We start from the raw sequence: 22,777 nt of genomic DNA on the forward strand, positions 1-22,777 counted from the left end.
GTTTGGAGCCCATAAATTGATTTATGTAGTTATACAATAAGTAATGCAGGAGTAGCAGGTGCCTTCAGCTTTCTCAATCCTCACCAAAAGAGCATCTTCAGAGCAAGAATACTGGCTTGTCCCTGTATCTGTGTGTACTTGGCACTGGTGAGGCTGCACCTCAAATACTGTGTTCAGTTCAAAAGGGACAAAATGGAGCATGTCCAGAGAAGGGCAATGAATGTAGTGCAGAGTCTGAAGCACAAGTCGTACGGAGAGCAGCTGAGGGAACTGGGGTTGTTTAGTCTGGAGAAGAGGAGACTTGGGAGATCTTATCACTCTCTAGAATTACCTGAAAGGAAGCTGTAGTCAGGTGTGGGTAGGTCTCTTCTTCCAGATAAATAGCAGACAGGACAAGAGGAAACAGCCTCAAGTTGTGCCAGGGGAGGTTTAGATTGGAAATTAGGAAAAAGTATCTTCACTGAAATGGTGGTCAAGCATTGGCAAAGGTTGCCCAGGGACCTAGTTGAGTCACCATCTTTGGAGGTACCTAAAGGATTTGTAGATGTAATGCTTTGGTGTGGACTTGGCAGTGCTAGGTTAACGGTTGGACTTGATGATTTCAAAGGTCTTTTGCAACCTAAATGATTCTATGATTTTATGTGACAGCCCTCTTGTTCCTCTGCCAGCAGCGCACTGGGTACCTTCCAGCATGCCCATTTCACTACAGATACAGTATTATACACCCAGGAAAGAAGAACTGGTGTTCTTTTATCCAGTCAACATCAACTTTATTAGGACTGAAAACAGACATGGAAGTGAAATGGTCTAGGAGCATATTAGTGATGTCATTTGCCATTATTGTGACAGGACAGTTATTTATTTATTGCTGAGGCTTTGGGTACAGCTCAGCAAATTGTATACAAAACCATGTACTTCTGGGGCAAATATTTCATTCCAATACACAGCTTCAGCTACAAGAAAACACCAAGGTCTTAACTGTAGCATTATCCTCATCTGTCACAGCTGATAGTAATGACTATATGAGACCTTGTAACTGTGGTGATTCTAACCAATTAATTTCACACCATCATTCTTTTTTACACAACTGTTAAGTTTTCGCCTTTTTGTCACAAATTGTCTTCCAGCTGTTCAACAAGCATCTACTTCTCTTCTGCAAATTCCCTCCCCCTGCCAGCCTCAGCAATCCAGCTTGACAGCTCTATTTTTATAACAGGGTGCAATTTTAAACATAACCCTAGTTCTTCTTTATGTATTATTTACTAACCACACATCACTGACAGAAAAAATGGAAAGGATTCTATTCTGTGCTAGAAAATTTGTGGCTTTCAGTGCTGATTCAGCAAATTGCCTCTCACCATTTCCTGTGTGAGCAGATTACTGAAGAATTTTTCCTTTATTAAATCTTAAGATTAGAGTGTTCATTAAATCAAGCATGAAACTCCCATTCAAACGCTGAAATACTGGTATTGTTGAACGGAGCCTGTGGGTTTGGCCAACACTCATTTTATGGATTTGCTTAACCTTAAACATTGAAATCATGTATAAAACCATGTAAGTATCTTGCATTAGAAGCTGTCCTAGTTTTACTGAATGTCATCCCTCTTACAACAATATAATAATACACAATACAAAGAAGTTCTGGCTTCTCTTCTTGTCAAAGAAATCAGCTGTGGAGGCAAAAAGCTAGATGATTTGGGGAGTATCTCCTACATCCCTTTAGAGGATGTGACAGGAGAGAGGCAGTGGTAAGAAATGTTTCGCTCTTACTCTTTCCCTCCGCTGATCCTCCACCCCCAGTTTAATTTTAGATACAGGGATATTTTTAAGGAGAACTATTAAATCCTCCATGTTTGCTTCCGGTAATGATGATTAATGCAGAGGTGAGCTATGGGATGGGAAGTGCAACCTGTAGCTATTTTATGCCATTTGATAAATGCAGGAACAAAGGGGAGAGATCAATTCCCACCCTCCTGCTGCCTCAACACAGCACCCCCTCACAACCAAGTCCTGTTCTGTCCTCCCTTTTTTGTTCTTCTTTGCCATAAGATATCCAAAACGGAGACGCAGAGTACTTTTTGTCCTCTTTCAGGGGACTTTGTTAGGTGAAAGATGGCTTTGTGCAGTGAGAGTAGCGGAAGGCAGCATTGCACACAAGTGACCTGGAATGCCAGTGCAGAAGCTATGATACTTTTAGTGTGATCGCCTGTAGAAAATTGGTCAGTGATCTACAGAAAAATTTTGTAAGAGATGCTATCAAAACCCTGTGCACCTGGGTCACTGCTGATTGGCTGAAAGACAGGATGGAGAAGGAAATGAAATTAAATACTAGACTACGCAAATCTGTACAGCACTCTGCAGCATCCACAAGCCAGTTACCTGGTGCCAGCCAGCCAACTCATGCTGCAGCTGTAGGTTAACATCCCAGTTCCTTCATGGTGCTCTCTGTCTGACCTAGTGCTGTCTTCCTGACCTAGACTGACCTTGCCCCAGGGGATTGTCATGGCCACTAAAAGAAAGGGAAAAGATAAACCAAGGTGTCTCAAATGAATGTCAATGGTTTGCAGTTGCCCTGATTCCCTCATGTTCTTGAAGGAGACGAGGGTTCTGCTTAGTGGGTCCTTGCATACAAATATGGTACTATTGACACAGAAAAGTTTGGGAGTTAATATCTTTAATTATTTCAGATTCTGGGGAAAGAACATTTTTTTATTATTATTATTATCTCTTGATAACAACATGGACACTTTGACAAGAAACCAAATTCCGTCTCGTAATGTGTATTATATAGCTCCCAGCAGCATCGCTACAGCATTTGAAAAGGAAGATGCATTCTTCTCAGTCTCACTGGAAAAGGAGTAAGAAAATATTTATCATTCTGAAGATTTTTCTTACAATGTAAGCTCTTTTGAAAACATGTTCAGGCATTTACCTGAGGACAGAATTTGACCTGATGAGTTTTAATATTTTGGGGCTGATTTAGATCCAGCAAACTAATGCCTTCCAGTGTAAAGCAAAATGTGCTTTTGTAAAAGCATTTATGACAGCTGAATATGCATCCAAGCCAAGAAACTTAACAATCACAGATTCATTGGTTGTTTAATTTGTTTCTTAGAAGTACTTTAAAATAAATTTAAAATTGTTTGCTACACTGGTTATGATTCTGATTATTCTGGACCATGAGGCTTTTCTTCTTTTCACTCCTTTCAAGATCTCCAGTGTTTTTTCCCATCTTTTAGCATTTTACATTAACATTTTTATTCCAAAATAAACATCTCCAGACTTCTACTTCATCACTTTCAATTATGCCATGGTATTACAGGGTTAGCTTGCTTTTTTAAGGCATTATGAATTATTTAGGAATACCACCACATTTTTATATAAATTGAAAACAAATATGGTGCCAGGTAATTAGTAATTTAACATGGATTCCTTTGTTATTCTTTAATACTCCCATGTTCCTGGCTTACATCCTCCAAACTGGAAGTTGTTAAAAACAGATTATATGTCTACTACTGTGTTTAAAACAGAAATAAATATAATACTGTGCTGAAGAATTATGCACCAGGACTTAAACATGTCACCTCTCTTAGTAAGTCAGGAGTTACAAAATGACCACTGAGGGTTACAGCTAGTATTACTTCACAGAATTGCAGGACCACAGAATGTTTGGGGTTGGAAGGGACCTCTGGAGATCATCTAGTCCAACCCCCAGCTAAAACAGCTTCACCAGCAGCAGGTTGCACAGGATGGCACGTTCAGGTAGATTTTGAATATCTCCAGAGAAGGAGACTCCACAGCCTCTCTGGGCAGCCTGTTCCAGTGCTCTGTCACCTCAAGGCAAAGAAGGTCTTCCTCATATTCAGAAGGAACTTCTTGTGTTGCTCCTTGTCCTGTCACTGGGCACCACTGGAAAAAAGCCTGGCCCCATCTTGACACTTGCCCTTAAGATCTTTGTAGGCATTGATAAGATGCACTCTCAGTCTTCTCCAGGCTAAACAGGCCCAGCTCTCTCAGCCTTTCCTCATAAGGGAGATGCTCCAGTCCCTTCATCATCCTTGTAGTCCTCCGCTGGATCCTTTCCTGTAGTTCCCTGTCTCTCTTGAAATGGGGAGCCCAGAACTGGACACAGAGCTCCAGATGTGGCCTCACCAGGGCCGAGTAGAAGCGCAGGACCACCTCCTTTGGCCTACTGGCCACATTCCTCCTAATTCCTCCAACCTCGTCTTGAACACTTCCAAGTATGGGACAGCCACAGCTGCTCTGGGCAACCTATTCTAGTGCCTCATCACCCTCACAGTAAAGAATTTCTTCCTAATATCCAATCTAAATCTACCTGCCTTCAGTTTAATGCCATTACTGCTTCTCCTATCCTTATATGCCCTTGTCAGAAGTCCCTCTCCAGCTTTCTTGCAGGCCTCCAATAGGCCCTGGAAGGCTGCAATAAGGTCTCCCTGAAGCCTTTTCCAGGCTGAAGAACCCCAAGTCTCTCATCTCTTCTCATAGGAGAGGTACTCTATCCCTTTGATCATCTTTGTGGCCCTCCTTTGGACTTGCTCCAACAGGTCCCTGTCCTTCTTTTGTTGGGGGCCCCACAGCTGAACACAGTACTCCAGGTGGGGTCTCACAAGAGCAGAGTAGACAGCAAGAGTCATCTCCCTCGACCTGCTGGACATGGTTTTTTGATGCATCCCAGGCTACGGTTGGTTTTCCAGGCTGTAAATGCACATTGCTGGGTCATGTTGAGCTTCTCATCCACTAACACCCCCAAATCTTTCTTCTCAGGGCTGCCCTTAATCCATCCTCTGCCCAGCCTCTGTTTGTGTTTGGGATTGCCCTAATCCAGGTGCAGGACCTTGCACTTGGCCTTGTTGAACTTCATGATATTTGCACAGGTCCATCTCTCAAGCCTGTCAAGTTCCCTCTGGATGGCCTCCCTTCCCTACAGTGTGTTGATTGCACCACACAGCTTGGTATCATCAGCAAACTTGCTGAGATTGCACTCGATCCCAGTGCCCATGTCACTGACAAAGATATTAAACACTGCCAGTCCCAATACTGACCCGTCATAGTATGCTTATAAAAATTCTCTAATACACTGGTGAGGCCAGTGTGGTCATAATTCTCAATTTTGTGAGAAAAAACATTCAAAGATTTATGCTGATAGTGTGTAAAAACAGAGTCCCTTAGGTTAGTCTGCATCCTGATTTTATTCCAAATTCCCTGACCCTAACTCATCCAGATTTTATTCCTCCATTTAAACAGCAGGGAGTGAACCTTTTAGATGCGTGCTATTGGACTTTTCTACCAGCTTTGATTTTTAACATTCACACCATTGGGTGACAAAGGCTTTGACTGAGTAGGTCTGTGGTCTCTACACAGCTGAATGTTGTGTTTCAGCATAGAGGGAGAAGTCACACAGTTCTCTGCAGTCACCAGTAAAGCCACCTGTGTTCCCTTAGTCTGAGTTCACTCCCCCTAACTTTAGGTTCATAACTAAGGCACTTGCACTAGAATCCATGCCTCTCAGTCTTCTGCTACAGGTAGCATGGAGAAGGCGAGATGGTGCAGAAGGCAATACAACTCACTTGACTGCCAGATTGTTTCTATTTGTTATCAAAGAAGCTGAGGACTACTTGGTTCCTAACTTTATTACTTTGCTGAGTAACTAGAATCAAGTAAGATAATTCCAAGGTTTCTAAATGCACAAAGCATGACTGAAAATGAGCCTGCATGAGAAAATATGAAGTCAAAACTAACTGTAAGTCACATTCTGACTCCTTGCTGTTATTTCTTAACCACTCTACTGTAACATCGCTTTCTGGCCTGTTCATTTTCTTCATTCACTCCTACAGAATAAATCCATTATACTCACATCATGCAGGAGCAAAACCAAACTATTTCCCAATCATTGAAAGGAATTCTGAAGAGAGCTCAGAATATTCCAAGAAAGGAGGTTGATAGATATATGAATAATATCATCTGGTCCTCATCTTTCCATACAACATCTTGCCTTTGCCTCCTCCTTTCTCTTTGATGTAAAAGGTTCTTATCTTCCCTCCATCAAGAAAACCCCCTCTGCCATCTCCCTTCATATCCTTTGATCTCATCCTCCCACTTATCCCACTACATTCTTCTCACATCCATAATCTGCCACACATCCTCTGATGTCTTGTCTCTCGCATGTCTTTTTTTGCCACACTTCTCAGGACAAGCAAGCCTTTTTTCCTCCTAACATCCTGATGTACTGTTACGCATCTCCATTCCCTAGCATTTCCAGCAGCTTTCATTCTTTGCCTGTGTTAAATTCAAATCATTTCTTCATTCTTAAGACTCAGCACAGGCTGTCAAGGTTTCACGTGCAAGGCTCTACCTTGCTTACCTTTCTTACAATCTTTTGTTGTATTTCATATTCTTGCATAAAGATTAATTTCCCTATCATATATCAATTAGATGTTTCCAGAACACCGTGCAGCATAGCACTTTTCCTTCAAGTCGATCTTTCTTTGGGGTCTTTCACAGAACATATTGCTCCCTGCCCTCTTGTTCTGTTCCTCAGAGGGAAACTTACCTCACGAGGCTGAAGCTAGATTTTATTAAATCTTCCACCCACCCAAAGTGGCTACAAAAACTTTTTCATTGTAAATGAGCTCTGCTAAATTAATCAATTCTTGCTGACAGTAATCTCAGGTACCTCAGATGTAACATTAAGATGAATTCAGCTCTGTTTCAGAACAGCTTCTGATGAGGAAAGCAAGATGGCCCTTCTGTAACAGGAGTCAAGGAGCACTGGAAGGCCCTATAACCTCCTTCTAGAAGTTTAGCTGTTTGTTCAAGGCCAGCTGCATTGACAAGGGCTGCTGTGAAGAAAGATCAAAGCCTCAGTAGGCAGTCCTCCTTCCCTTGGGAGCTGCTTTTAAGCTCTTGACCTGGACCCCAGCTAAACTACAGCCCCAGCCACTCTGCAGCCTTGTGGTCCTGGGTGAACTCCATATTACCTGACTGTAGCCACCTAAAATTGTCGTGAGTTGATCTAAATAATTGCCCCATTCCCTTCACAATCAGTGGGCATTTGTGAAAAGAGACCCCAGCTGTATGACCACATGAACCACCCTTAGGAAGGGCCACTCTGTTGTCCCTGTTGTCTGCAGATGGATCCTGATTTAAACTTGTGGCTTACCAAGTACATGCTGGAAACTAGGTGAGACACGTCCCACCTTCAGTGACAGTTAGGTGACCAAGCAATTCAGTAGTTCCTTCTCTGTGTTTTTGCATTCTGCCATTTGCATTTCTATTAAAATCTTTCTACACAATACAAAGATTCATAAAGAAGGTTACTTGTTTTTCCACACACAGGGAGAAATGTTTTTTTAAAGTGTGAACAAGTGCTTTTGCATACTCAAGATTCTTGTATTTGTTTTTGCAACAACATAGGCTATTAACCTCACACTTTGTGCATTTGGTTGTATCTTTTCACCTGTGATTTTTCAGTCTGCTTAAGTGTATGAGAGAGCTATCAGTGACTCACTGTCTACAGCTGTGAATTTTGCACTATACATTTAATATAACTATGCTAATATTTTCTGATCTTGTTTTCTAATTTAGCTTGAGTTGCAATTTATTTTCAGTGATTTCTCCTTGCAGAACACCCTTCATCCATTCATTCATTTACTACATCCATTATACATGGCAAGCCAACAGTTTAAACCTAAGTGGGCAAGTAGCTTACAGTGTTTAAGAAGATATAAGCATTAGCACACTGCATTGTGACTTGTGTAATACTGATTTTCTCTTGGGAAGCAAGAGGATGGAAAGGCAGCACATTCACAGCTACACACTGCAAACCATACTCAGATTGTCAAAAAAGCACAGACCAAAGGGCAGCTAATGGATTTCATAATTTATTTATTTTTTCCCGAAAAATATGCTGAAACCTTTAAGGAACTCAAAGTTATGATATGTGCACTTCTTAAATTAATTACTTGAGGTCAAGATTCTTTTTAAACTGTTAAATACTTAGACCTTTAAAAATTACAATTCATTGAAAGAATTATGCAGGGCTTTAGCTCATGTTTCAGCACAATAAAGTGGATGTTGCATAGTGCCAGTACTCTCTGATGGGAATAACGTCTTAGGAGGTCGCTAACATCCAACCTTTTTAAACTTTTTTCTTAAAAGTTGAAGGTGAGGAGATACTGAAGAGCTTTTTATGAGTTACTGCACTGGCACCACCCAGAACTACCTCACAAAAGGTTAGGAAGTTCAGCATAGCATCAGAACTGAGACACATGTGGCTTTTCTGCCCGAACTCTGGTGGTGCAGTCATGATTAAAGGTTCTTTTAGAAACTCAGAACATTCCCCAAGCAAAATGGAAGATAACACAGAAAACGGCCCCAAGGGATAATAAAGGCAGATGAACACTGACAAATGTTGCCAATCTGTTGCTTCTCACAGCTATTCTTCAAAGAGGAATAACTTAGCAGAGAGAAGAATTTGTTCCTTTGTGATAAAGAAAGCAATGAAAGAAACTGGAAACACAGTGTTATGAAAAAAAAAGAAAAAATACAATTATCTAAATGCTTATTTGAATATAAATCTTTTCAAAGAAACATGACTGAGCCAAATTCTGAGCCTCTGTTAACTGATGTAATTCGCTTGAAACCAGTAACGATTGTCATAGTTTAACCCCAGCTGGCAACTAAGCACCATACAGCCATTCACTCACTCCCCCCTGCAGGGCGACTGGAGAGAATTTCAAGAGTAAAAGCGAGAAAACTTGTGGGCTGGAATAAAGACAGTTTAATAGGGAAACCAAAAGCCATGCACTCAAAAAAAGCAAACAAGGAATTCATTCACCACTTCCCCTCAGTTGCAGGTGTTCGGCCATCCCCAGGACAGCCGGGCTCCATCACACGTAACAGTTACGTGGGAAGACAAACACCATCACTCCAAACATCCCCCCCTCTTCTTTCTTCTTCCCCCAGCTTTATATGCCGAGCATGACATCCCATGGTCTGGCATATCCCTTTGGTCAGCTGGGGCCAGCTGTGCCAGCTGTGTCCCCTCCCAGCTCCCTGTGCCCCCCCAGCCCACCCGCTGGTGGGGTGGGGTGAGAGGCAGAAAGGGCCTTGGCTCTGTGCAAGCGCTGCTCGGCGGTAACGAAAACATCCCTGCGTTATCGACACTGCTTCCAGCGCAAATCCAAAGCACAGCCCCAGCCTAGCTACTATGAAGAAAACTACCTCTACCCCAGCCAAAACCAGCACATTAGTTAAATTAGCAGTACCTCTGGCCTCAGACATTTTTTTCCTTTTCCTATTATCAGAGAAGACATTTTACTTGAACAATTTTGTCTGTCCTCCTGCACCCCTTCACACACCTCCCCTGCTTCTCATTTTCTTGTAATTCCAAAAACTGGAAAGAAAATGTGTCTTAAGTTTTTTCTCTGAATTCTCCTTAGCTTCCTTTCTTTATAGAAAGGCTTTTATGCCGTTCACCTGCTCCTTCAAAAGCTAACTTGGTGACTTATTTTGGAAACTTCAAGCACTGAAGGGAGATGGTGATGGTTCATATGCATATTCAAGGACTCAGGTGCTTGGTTCCTTGCTAGGTCAGGTCCTCTGCTTCTGTGTCTTCTGTCCTGTTTTCTATGGTTTCTCTCAAGTTTTTTGTTTGGTTGGTTGGGGTTTTTTTAAACCATATAATAAAAATATCTGCAACTGGGTAATATTTTTGTGTACAATATGGCATCCAGCACATAATTCAGTACTTAATGGTTCAATGCCTTACTAGAAAGAAAACAATGCAGCCAGGTAAAGCTAATTTTTTCCTTTTCCTCCATACTTTCTCTGCTTTACATGCAAATTCACAGAAAGAGTAGCAAGAATATAGCCTTTTTTTCCTTTTGGAAATACATTGTGGAGAACTTTCTTCTCCCTAGTCTCCGTTTTCTCTGCCAAGCTCAGACTTCTCATACAATACCCAAATGATATCAGATATAAGAAATGCTGAACTGAACTGAAATCTAACCTTTCTCATTGATTTTTGGAATCGCCCTGCAATGTGGTGTTACTGGGAGCTTTTTTAAAGACTTTTCCTTCAGCTTTTGGGTAGAAATAACTGCTTCATTCCTTCCTTGTAAATTTTTAAACAGAAGTAGGACTCAGGTTTTATATAAATGCTCACGCTGTCACCAATGTCCCTCCTTTCTCAGAACAGTGCCATAGCACACCAGGCTTTTAAACCAGGTAGAAGTGGGGGAGAGAGAGGAAGGAAAGGGAAAATGAGCAGCTGACTTGCACAGCTCATGTGAAAGCCAGGCACTTCACAACAGAGAATGAAAGATTTTTAGGGTCAGAGAAAGAGCTCACAAACAAGGAAGGGCATAAATCTGTGGCTTAAGCATTAACTCCCTCTCAAAACCCATTGATTCCCAGAAACCAATTTGTCTTGGATGCCTTATGCATTTTTCATTAGACATTCATTGAATGAAATGTAAAACCAATCAAAGGAGTGGGCTGTAGTCACCTCTGCCAGGGACTGCCTTGCTCTGCAGGTTTTGCTCTCTGATTTGCACCACTCTCGTGTTCCCTCACTTTGACCCTCTGAGTTTTTTGTGTTTTCTGATGCCCAGTTTCAACAGGCACATAAGGACCACAGCCCAGCCCTGCCTCTATACAAGTAATTGCAGCACTCACCTGTGAAAGTCAGCTGTGAGATACCCTGAGTCAACCACACAAAATGGTAAAGAGAGGATCTGAAATCATCTGAGTTTTGTACCGAGTTAAAGCTATAAGTGCCTCTTGAACTGGCACAGGGATAACTCATTGGTATGACCTGGATGAATTAAGTGGGAGTTAAGCACTGAGAGGAGGCTCTGCTTTTTCAAACTGGGGACTGTTCTTGGCAATATCAGTAACCTGGCAGTACTTTGTAATAACAGCAACCTAACCGCAACCCAGGCAACCTGAGAACATTAGTAGCCCACTAATTAGTAAATATTAAGCAGTCATAGCCTTTCAGGAGTCTCAGAGTGGTAAATCAGGGCATTCATGAATAAAAAAATCATCTCCTAGTCTTAAACTTCAGGTTTTGGTAAAAGTGACCTTTAGGGCTTGTCTATTGGGAGACTTGTCCACAGCAAGACAGGGTGGGTTACAGATGCTGTTCTGGCTAGCCTACATTGATGTGCCCTGTAAATGCTTCCACTGTGCTCTGCATCCCAGACTGGTTCTGCCCAGCATTTGGTGCCTGGTGGAAGTGCCCACAGCAGGAGCCTGCTCAAACTTAGCTCTTCCAGGTTCAGCAGAGAGAGATGGACACCATCAGATGGACCATGAGGACACTTCCAAATGGGAAATGATTAATAAATAAGTTATAAGTGAAAGAAAAAATACTGCTGGTAGTTTTAAATGAGTACAAATAACTGAGTTACAGTCTAATTATTCCGTATCTATTTCTTCTTTTGTCTTGTTTCCCAGTATTTGGAAGAAAAGCTATCATGTGACTCAATAACTTGAGTAAGGACTAATAAATTTGGTCTTATGAACTTCTCTTAATCAAGTTCAAATCAATACTTCTTAAAGGAATTATAGTGTAATTTGTGTAGGATTTGCCTCTCCCCTGCTCTCTAGAACATACCTGAATGCTTTGACTAGGTAACCTACAGTGAATGGCTTAGAATTTTCCTCTGGTGCTTAAAATATTCTGGCTTGGTTTGGTTTGCTTGTTGTTTTTGTTTTCCAAATAATGTTTATGTCATAGAAATACTCCTACTGTACTCTACTAAGTACAGTCTTTATGTTTTCTGGTGTTTCTGCTCTTTTAAAGGTACTGGGGGAAAATATCTCTCCAAATCAAGAAAGCTCCCATTTTCTGTTTTGTTTGGGGTTTTTTTTTGTTTTGCTGGTTTGCTTTTTTGTTTTGTTTTGTGGCTACTGTGTTGTAATGCAATTACTTCAGACAAGGGACAACAAGGCTGTTTCTCTGAGATGTTGGTAAACTGATGATGTCAAGTGAATATTAAATGGTCACTGAAGCATAACTCTTTAATTGCCTCATGGACACTATGGCAATCCTGTAATAATCCTGATCATAAATGGCAAAGGAGGGTGTGGTATCTGCTTCCTCTCTTGTTATTCTTTTTATTGTCTCTTTTGTCCCTTTGCCACTTCCAAGTAATTTCTTGGAGCTGAGCAGAAGATATATAGATAGTAAGCAGCAACTAACATTTGGGCTCTCTTCACTGCAATTATTGTGTGGGTGTTTGTTTTGTTTGTTTGTTTCCAATTGCCTTGTTAATGAGGCAGTGACCAAGCTGTGTCACTCACAAATGAGGGTTTGCTCCTGGCAGCTGTTTTGCCAAGTCCTTGTGCTTACTTAAGTCACTGTTGCATTTGTTGCCTGTGCTTTAGAGCTTCTTTTCCCAGACTATACACTGCATCTTTTGTACACCTTAGATAATCTTTTGTGCCTGTGAATATAAAACACTCTTAAACCAAATTAACTCTAAAATGCCACTTGCACTAGTAGCAGCATTTCCTCAGCTTCCTTCACTTCTACCCTATCTGTCATAAAATTAAATGACCTTAATAATAACCAGAACAGTAAAGAACCACCTCTACGTTCTTTCTTCATGGTAGTGTTGGCTATTAATATATCGGGGGTAGAAACAACACAGGATGTATACATCTGTGAGTTCAGGATTGATTGTGGGGCAGGATTCAGAAGACAGCTTGAGGAGGGCTGGAGAAAACCCCTAGAAAACAGAACATTCTCTCTAGGACCTGTACAAACAAATCAGAGTTGTAAGCAGTCATATTTCCAATTGGAAAGTTTATCTCAGTATCTTTGTCTGCTGGTGCATTGATTTTTATGAAAAAGGAAAGCAGGACCCATCATTCTGGAGGTGGTAGGTCAGCTTTTAACATAATACTGTCTGACTAGAGCGAGCACCTCAGCAAAAACAGAAAACCATGCTTCAGACATTTTTTCACAGTGAAGGCCTACAACCTGTAACCACTAAATTATGGGACATGAAGACGCAACTCACAGATTCTGTCAAAAATGCAAGACTTAAGGAGCCAAACAGCAAGCAGAAGCCCTCAGCAGGAGTCTGGATTCTGCTCCCAGTACTGCTTCTGTGCTCGGTCAATTACTGAATATAATTTACCGGCATATTTTTGAAAGCAGAGTCTAGAACTCCCTTCTGTAAATGCACTACAGATATAATGAAGCTACTATGCACTGCTACTGTTTGCTGCTTATCTCTGTGGCCACACAACTTCTGTGCTGTAATTCAGCTCCAACAAAAATAGGGCAATTCCTTAGCATACTTCAGATTACAGCAGGTGGCTAGAGCACTCTCCTGCTCTCCTGAGAAGAGTTTAGTTCAAATCCCTTTGGCTGACATGGGTATAAATTCCCAGACTTTTACACTCTACATACTTGGCTGTATCGCTGATTTGCTATGAAATATGCAGGTAGGTGCATCACCTTTTCCAGACCTACTTTTATTTCTGCTATATTTTTTACACAGTCCATTACTTTTTGAAAAGACCAATGTGAGTATGCATAATATATAAACAGTCATCTTTAACTGTTATTATTTTGGCTGCTTTTCTCCTGACATAATTTTCTAGTTGATAAAAACTTACTATTTACTGAATTGTTTTTTTTTCTATATGTTTGATCATTCATATTCAGGAATCAAGGTTATTAAATGTAGTGGTCAGAAGTCTGAGATAAACTTGCTTAAGGAGAGTACCTCAACTGACAATATGCTTAACCGCAGTCCAGCTATCACATTATTAATGTTTTAATAGATTTTAATATTAAAATGTGATGGATCTTATTTGGAAATTTTATCATGACATTCCTGATATGGAAGTTCATGTAAATATTTCTACTTTAAGTTCATTTAACTTGCATCATATAAAAGTGCTGTTATAAAGAGCTATGGGCCAAACAAATAACTAAGAAAGGAGTTTTGTGTAATATGGGGTCTGCAGGCTTAAAGTTCTAGAAAGGCGTTTTTATACACAGATAATTTTTTTTCATCTTGGAAAAGGAAGAACTGAAAAGTTCTAGAAAAAGTAGAAAAGATTCAAGGTCACAAGCTAACTAGTTTTCCTGTGTTTTTCTTGTTCTTGTGTAGCTGCATGCTAGAACATTACAGGTCTCTCCTGCACATGTGACTCATAGGATTTCTATGAGCTATTCTAGCCACCAGTGTAACTAAGCAAAGTACCAGGACTCAAGTTATCCAGTTTGATAGCACCTCCGCACAGCTCCAACAACAGCTTGAAGTCCAAGTGTAGTCTGGACTGCTCCAGTACCACCAGAGGTTGAACTTCCTAATTCCTATTTCCAAGCGCCCTGTTTGAATGTCATGGCCACACCAATAATGCAAAGTAAACTTCAGGTCAGAGTCCTCATAGCTTAGGTGGCAAGTCATTTGCTAAAGCACAATGTAACCGAAAACCTAACAGCATGTGCTGAGGCAGTCGTTTACATTAGTCTGTCATTTCCAGTGGAATTCTATAACAACGTGGGTGTTCCAGAGTATAAGAAGAACAAAACAGAGAAAATTAAAAATTCCATCCTTCAGGAGATAACAGTGTTTGTAGTTGTTAAGAAGCCTGCAAGATCTCAGGTAGCTGCAACTTATGCCACACAACAAAATATACCATTATTCGAAAAATTTTGAATGGCTCCTGAATAATTTTAACTTCTGACTGCTTGTTACAAGCAATGAGAAAGCAGTAACAATCCATTCACAAGGTCATTCTTATGGAAAAAATGCACAGAGAATCAGATGTCCATCAGAACATTTGACTTGTGTACTAAATAGTTTGTGAGATATTTCTAATGCAAATAAACCCTACTTCCCCCCCCCCCCTTACTATAATTGTTGTAGAAGCCAGATCATTATCCATTCTTTGTAAAGCTGCTGTAGCAGATGTGTACAAAAGCCAGTGACCTACCTAATCCACCCACAGGATCTAAGATATCACACCAAATTTCAGAATGGTGTGGTTTGCAATTACTGTTGCACTTTGTCATTTTATCATCATAACTCTTTAAAGGACAAATTATATCAGACATGCTTTATGAGTCTGTTCTAGTGAATTAGCAATTGGTGTGATTCCCCATGGGCATTAAAAATAGCAAAATGTACTTACCATCTCAGCAAACAAGACTGGCATATTGTAGAATGGGGCCTTCAAACTCTATGCATCCTCACTGCAAATATTTTTTTAGATTTAATTTATGCATTTTATACTGGTTTTGCACATGATGTTCCACAGAAGAGACATATTATCATATTGTCTTCCAATGTAATTTTTTTAAACAGTAGTTTAATAAATCATTGAAGGATGTAAAAAGAGATACTGTAACTTCTCCATTAGTTTCACTCTTTAAATTGGGATTGTGTCAAATCCACAGTTTTTCAACATCTTTATATGGAAAAAAAGATATGTAAAAAATATGTGCAAACAGTTGTAATATTATATGTATGGTCTCAAAAATTTATTCTGGAAATATTGCTTTCCTTTGCTTTCTTGTTTTTCTTAAAAGCAATACTATTTCACAGGTTTCCCTACTGGACTTTCTGGGTTTCCTGTATTTTGAAGAAGGAAAGGGACCCCCACAAGTTAAGAAAACTTCAACAGAATGTTGTCGCTCAGCTTAGTCAAATCCATGGTTCAGACTCCTTGGATTTTTTTATGTATGACGCAAGAGCTAACAGCAGTGTCCTTCTAGAGTTTTAATGTGTGAAGCTTCTCTGAAAGATCTGGACAGTCCAGGAAACTCAGGTTTACTGCTTACCATGCCAGCTTTCAAGTTCCTTTATAGAAAGAAAGTAGCAAAGGTTTGTGTTTCTTCCACAGTAATCAAGTACGGTTGTAAAGATGGAAACAATTGACAGGGTTGGTTAGCTGCTTTAAGAAAGGATCAGTTAGATTCAGCATCATATCACCTCATTGTAATTAAACCCAGCTGGAACCAGTAATTATGTGTATCGAAATTACACAATGCTGAACTCAATTTGTTTTTTAGTTGTTTCACAAAACCACTCCAGCAGACTGTGTCCAGGTCTGGATGTAATAACATTGTTGACAGATCTGAAGGGAAAAATTCACATACCCATAAATGGAATTACCCTTTGTTTATAAATGCAACAGTAAAGATTGAGAACATATTTGGTTTTGAGTCAGTCTTGTTAGTTGGGAGTAACACTGAACCAAAATATTTTCCTGTCTTTAGAAATCTGTGAATAAACGTTTTTCCTGATAAGCACGTGTCCTGCCCTCCACCTCAACTATATATTTTTAAAAAATCTGTTCATCTTGTCTTCATCTGATGCTTACTGCCTCACTACTTACTTTGCATGCAGGCTCTATAGATGTGATAGAAGTCAAGCAATACCCACTGAAATCAGTGGAGTGACTGTCACAGGGGACACAGTTGCCCAAGCACAGACCCCTGTGGCAGGTGAGATGCTGTAGGATGCCCTGCAAGCCTCCAGCCCCAGCAGAGTAGGAGTCTCCAGTGGATTCATTGTCTTACTGCACCCCATACCTCAACCTTCAGGCATGAGGTTGACACTACCTGCCAGTCTTTAGACTACTGACTCCACCTTCTTTGATCAGTGAGAGGTTTTGGGGGGAAGAATGTAAATATCATTTGCTCTATGTGTGAGTCTTCTGCACACCTTTTTTTGAACACTGCTGAATTGAGTGGAGTTTACGTATCTTTGCAGCAGAACAGAATTTGTTTCACTGCATTAAAATTGGTGTAAATCCACAGAATCTCTTTGGCACAGTTTGTGAAGCTGTACGTCTCAGAGAATTGCTTCAGATCTGTGTCAAGGCTTCTGACTCAGAAACCCTCATATAATCACAAAACTCTATAAATTTCAGATAAAATAATGCATTCTGTCTCTGGAGGGTTTTTTTTACCAAAATCATGTGTTTGTGAATGCAATTTTACAAGTCAGCAACCTTGATATGCCTTTGAAAGTTTTCTGAAACTTGCAATCCTAAGTCTTGGCCAGCAAGAACTTCATCATTCAGTCATTTTTACTTTCATGTTTTTTCTTAATGTTTTCCCCATTCCAGATGCTCGCTGGTGTCCAGTTTTGTATTTCAAAAGAGGACCAGAGAGATTGATGATGCAACCATTTTTGTAGATGTTGATGTTCTTGGCAGACTTTAGCTGAGTTTCTGCTGCAGATACAAGTAGGTGGGACACGTCTCAGAATGACCCCCAAAGCAGACATGTGGGAGACAGAGATACTTTCCAAGGTGAAAAGAAGAAGTGACACAGTTGTATTCACAACTCTAAACATCAGCAGGAAAGGCAGTTAATGTTCCCTCAGAGGCTGTCTATAGGGACATTCCAGAAAGTTCAGAAAGATTAACTAGCACTATAAAGTTAAATCTTGTAAGTAGAATACAGAAATTAAGGGCAGGTTTGTTGAGTTGAAAGAGCACATGGGAAGGCAGGAGACTTGGCTTCTGTTTCTGCCTCTGGCACTGACCTGCATTGACCACCAAAGCTGGATGTTGTCACACTTCTCTCAGCAAAAATGTAATAAGGGTATTTGCCTACTCTGAGAACAGTTTAAGAACCATCTAATATTATTATTGAGTTTTTATTTTATGGATGCTGTAATTCAGAAATAGTTGTGCTTTGGATCTTTATGAGACGCTTTTGAGTCATACAAGCAGGAAGGACAGCAAACTAAAGGCTGTCCTGTTTCTGAAGGAGGTGTTTACTTCTGTGTTTGTTGCCTGGGTTTGTGTTAGAGGTAATGAAGTCTTCTGTGGTTCAGATTATGTTCTCTGAAAGTAGATGCCTTAAAAACATCACGTCAGTCATGTCTAAAATTGGGGTTTTTTTCCTTTCTGTTAACTATGAAGAGCACCTAGAATGACCAGCTTCAGCTGACATTGGACATTAGGTGAAATGAGTTCCACCTTCTGAATTAACACCAAGCATGCTAAGACACTAACAGTTCACATAGCAACACAATTAATCTATTTTCCAGGAAAAAATTTTGCTACCTTCTCTATTAACTCCCTAATTATGTCCAAAAAATGTTGGGAGATGATGGGTAGTTGTTAATCTTAACCATTTTAAAGCTGAACAGCGTTTGCCTTTTGAAATTTGTTTAATTATATGATCAACCTATTCTTCCTTCTGATCCCATGTAAATATATTAGTTTACCCACTCTGATAGACTTCTACAAGTTTCATTTCTCCTTAAACCCAGGTAATGATGGATTATGTAGACATCAGAGGTAACATGGAAAGACTATCAGAAAAAAAAGTATATTTCATTTCTTCTTTAGCTTGATTGGACACTAGTAAAATGGATCCTTTATTGTTAGTTAGTTACAGCTTTTATAAGTTTATACTCTGTACACGTGCTGCTAAAAGCTTTATTATTGGTCAAACTCTACTGTCCACGCTCCCAGCTGCTGTTCACTATAGGCTACTCTTGGCTGTTCATGCTGTTTCCTTGTCTTCTAGAGGTGAGATCACATTCCTATTTTATTTCTCTTTCACCCAGGTTTCCTCTCATGCTCCCTCAAAGATATTTACTTTGCTGCAGGATTACAGCTGCACATCATGAAAACAAGGTCACAGCTGCATGTTATCAATGTCAAACCCACTGTCTCCATCCTATATAGTGCTGCATTATTGTGCCCAAGACATACAGGTGAGAGGCCCCTATAGTGTTTAACATGATAGTGCATATTGCAAAGATGTTGACAATGCTGGTTGAGGAGGTACTTTCAAGGCTATCAAATCTCCTGGTGCTGGAGAAGGAAAATGCATGTTCTTAACAGTGGATTGTGGACAGATAAGTCATCTTATTCTCTGTAGTCTTTTGTCCTCCTGCTGTCGTGGCATTTGCCTGGGGGTTGCTAGCAATGCTTTTGGCTGCAGTGTAGGACTCATGGTCACATGTCTGCAAACACATTTTCCCCTAATGGTTTTGTGCCTTTATTCCCTTGTTCTGACATCTCAAATCTCAACTTTCAATGGAAAGTGGAGGCTCATCCTATGTATTTTACCTATCACTTCTATTGTGTTGTCTCCTCACTGGAAAGAATTAGAGATATTGCCAGAGGGACATGTCAATTTCTACCCTGGACAATCAGGCAAACTGCAAAAGCAAAGCAACATCCACAGAACTGTTAAAAATGTTTTTAATGTTCTGTGGTTCATCAGAATCTGATAATTATGCCACTAGTGTAAATCCAGTGTGGTTTTTTTTTATGCTGTTTGAAATGAGGTCATAGAGCTGGCTTCTTATATTGGTTGTGATGTCACTTTTCTTTTTATAGATACTGAGATATAACAGTTTTTAAAAAGACCACTAACAATGCATTTGCAGCATATGCTATTGAAAAGGTTGCATTGCAGAGGTTCAGAAACATGAAAAGAGCAAAACCAACAGTGAAGCTCTCCAAAGAGAAAAGGTTAGCTAAAATTGCAAGTACTTCACATTGCAATATCTTGCCAAAAAGTCACAGATGTACAACACACGAGCAAGCGAAAAAGTGATTATGAGGGTTATAACAGCAGCCCTGAATCCATAATGCATAATGCATTCATCCCAAGGTACATTTCTGCATCTGTTAAGGTATTTTTACTAGTATTGTAAAAGCTTTTAAAACCATTTTCTGCACTGTTTAGATCATTTACAGTGTTTAATTGATATTTTATATTTTTGTCCTTATTACTTTCTGACATTAAGCCATGACACAATGCATGAATGTATTATAGTGACAGTTGTTCCAGCTTCCGTTTGTGATTCACCCCTTTGAGCCCTGTCATCATTATTACGTATTTCTTTGTGCCCTCTTCTTCTTTTGCAGAGTCCCTGCGACACTAAGTTGCCCCGGCTAGGCATGGTAGTGTGTCTGAGTCTGGGCTTGTTTCCCTAGAGGCTCATATAAGACAGAACATGGCCTAATGTCCTTTGCTGAGAAATAAAGTAATTTCTGTTCATTTCTGTTCTTCCTCTTGTCATACGAGCAGCATTCTGCTGCAATTTGTCTTTGATCTTTCTGACATTCAACTAACACCCAGACAGTTCCTCACTGAGCTTATTTCTTCCTTTACCAATTTTGTACAAAATAAAAACTGAGATTATTCTTGATCTACAGCAGTGGGGGTGGGAAGACATTCTGGCCCAGTGATCCATTTCCACCCTCAGATATTATCTAGGTGCTGCTCATGCTGATTTAAGTGATGGCTGAGGCTGGTCTTTTGCCATTTGAATTCTAATTGCTCTTCCAACCCACCACACCTCCCTGCTGTATTTACAGAGACAACCAAGCCCTACCTACAGCTGCTGGCCATGAGGCCTAAAACTTATCTCATATTGTTAAATGAGTCTTTTTCTTTGTGGTTTTTTTTTTCTTTTTCTTTTCTTTTTTTTTTTTTTTAAGTACAATAATCCCAAATTGCCAGATGCCTCATACAGCCATCTATACCAATGACACACAAGAATAAAGTGGACGGGAAAAAGCCTGAGTTATTAAAGTGACACTTGCTTGGCTCCAGTATAAGGTACTCTATATACACTGGAAGTTAGTGGAGATCCTGTCAGCATGATTAAGTCATTTGTAAGTGGACAGAGAAATACAGCTATATAATTCTCTATTTTTCATCTCCTTGAGCTGTTTCCTCCCACAGCGGTGATATCACCAGCACAAAGCCCTTCAGGCAGATTTTCATCCTGACCAGAACAATGCTCCCTGAGCTTGTTGCTGACCCCTTGTTCCAGTCTCCTCTGAGCTACAGGGTTGGGTTTTTTACTAGTCAATATAGATTATGTTCACTGTTTCACACCTCTCAGCTTTATGAATTGTTTTCTTTAAAAATAACTCTAGCAGGTATGTCAGCTGTGACTTTTTCTGTATGATAGTACAAAAAATGTCTTGCATGAGCTGATACTTTGCCAATCATTTTGTGGCCTCCAGGCCCGAGTCACTCTGTGTTCACCACAGTGTAAAGGGAATACCACTGAATTCACTACTGATGAGCACAAGGGTAAAACCAGCACCTTTGGAAATAGAAAAAGGTCTTAAACTACCTTTTTGAAAGGTGATAAGTGATTTGGGGAATAAAATTTGAGAATGAATGAAATGCAACTTAAAGGAGTCACGGTATGACAAAGCACAAAAGGCCAAGTGTGGATTTATTTGGTGGACTAATGAAATATTAGCCTGTCCATCATTTAAGTTATCCAGTGAAGGATGTGGTACTACATCAGAGAGATACTGGAGAATATGACTGCAAAATCCCCTTGCTGTTCCTGGATGTTAGCACTACAGAGCCCCCACCTCTGCTCCTTTTCCATCAGTGGAACTCCTGCTGACCTTGACAGGAGCAGGTTTGTACTTTGGCAAGAGCTGCTCTGAACTGTTTGAGTCTAATTTACCTTCTTTATTCTATTGCATTGGAAGGCAATTAAGTACTTAAAGATCTAGATAAAACTATACTTACTTACCAGCATAATAAAAATGATTGATAGATCGATAGATAGACAGATAGATAAATTAATTAGGACCTAGTAGCCAGAGGAGTTGTGGAGAGTTGTGCAGGCTGGAAGAGATCAGTTTAAGTGTTAAACACACAAGATAGAAGGATGAAGTATAGTAGCAGTTTATTGGAAAAAACATATTGTGATAAACAAGAACAGTGAGCAGAAAGGTGGATGAATGTCTTGAAGCAAGTGCACAAACACACATTTAAAAATTAGAGTTAAGCCACATGTTTTTCTGAGGCTCTGAAATGTGGGATCTATAAAGAAGGCACAGGACTAGGACAGAACTTGCAGTTCCCTTCAGTGTCTGGAGGTTTTGCATCTCAAAGCAAAGAACACCCACACAGCCGGTGGCATGGGCACATATAACTGACAGCCTCTGCAGAGAATGCCTTCAAATTTATTGTGCAGCAAGGTAAGGTCTTTGCATCGGGTGGTGTGTGGGCCATGACTGCATGATCATGGTGCCATAATGCACCTTCCAAGTAACCTCAGCAACCTGTCTGGTCGTCTTTGCTACTGAGGGAACACAAAAGGAGTTGGTGAAGGGAAGAGTGTGAGAGTTAATGGGATGATAGAAGACTCCCTTGGCATACCTCATAAGTTTGTTCCTCCTCTGGAAGCTCTTAGCTGCCAGAATGAATATTAAGATTACCCATCTGAGACAGCCTGAGACCTACCTGAGGCAGTAATGTGTTTTTTCTGCTGTATAGGGTGGAGGGATGGCAGAAGGACTAGGAGTCTGATTGCATCAAGTTATTTCTACCTTTAGAAACCTGTATTTTGCACTAACAAGTTACTGGGCAAAACACAGAAATAAGGATCAAACTGTTTCTTAAACATCTTTAAACACATAGTCATTAGTATCTGTCTTTCTTCTGTCTTTTATCACTGTTTAAATGATGCTTTCAGATCTCAAGGTATAGAATATATTTTTAAACAAACTGCAAGTTTGCTCCTCATTATATCTTTATACAATATACAGTAACCTTATTGCTTGAAAATTGCCCTATTAAAATACAATGAATAACCTGAGTAACCTCTGTGTGAACCCTGATCCTTATTATCTTGCATTTGCAGTTGCTCCAGCGTACTTCTCCTATCATCTCTGTGACTAACAGCCATTTCCTTTGAAACCTGCCTAGTTGCTTCTCCTTTATTCCAGCAGAAAATGCATCTGTCCCCTACCATTTGCACAAAGAGTG

This window comes from Falco biarmicus, chromosome 5 (genome assembly GCF_023638135.1).
Source record: "Falco biarmicus isolate bFalBia1 chromosome 5, bFalBia1.pri, whole genome shotgun sequence".
Lineage (NCBI taxonomy): Eukaryota > Metazoa > Chordata > Aves > Falconiformes > Falconidae > Falco > Falco biarmicus.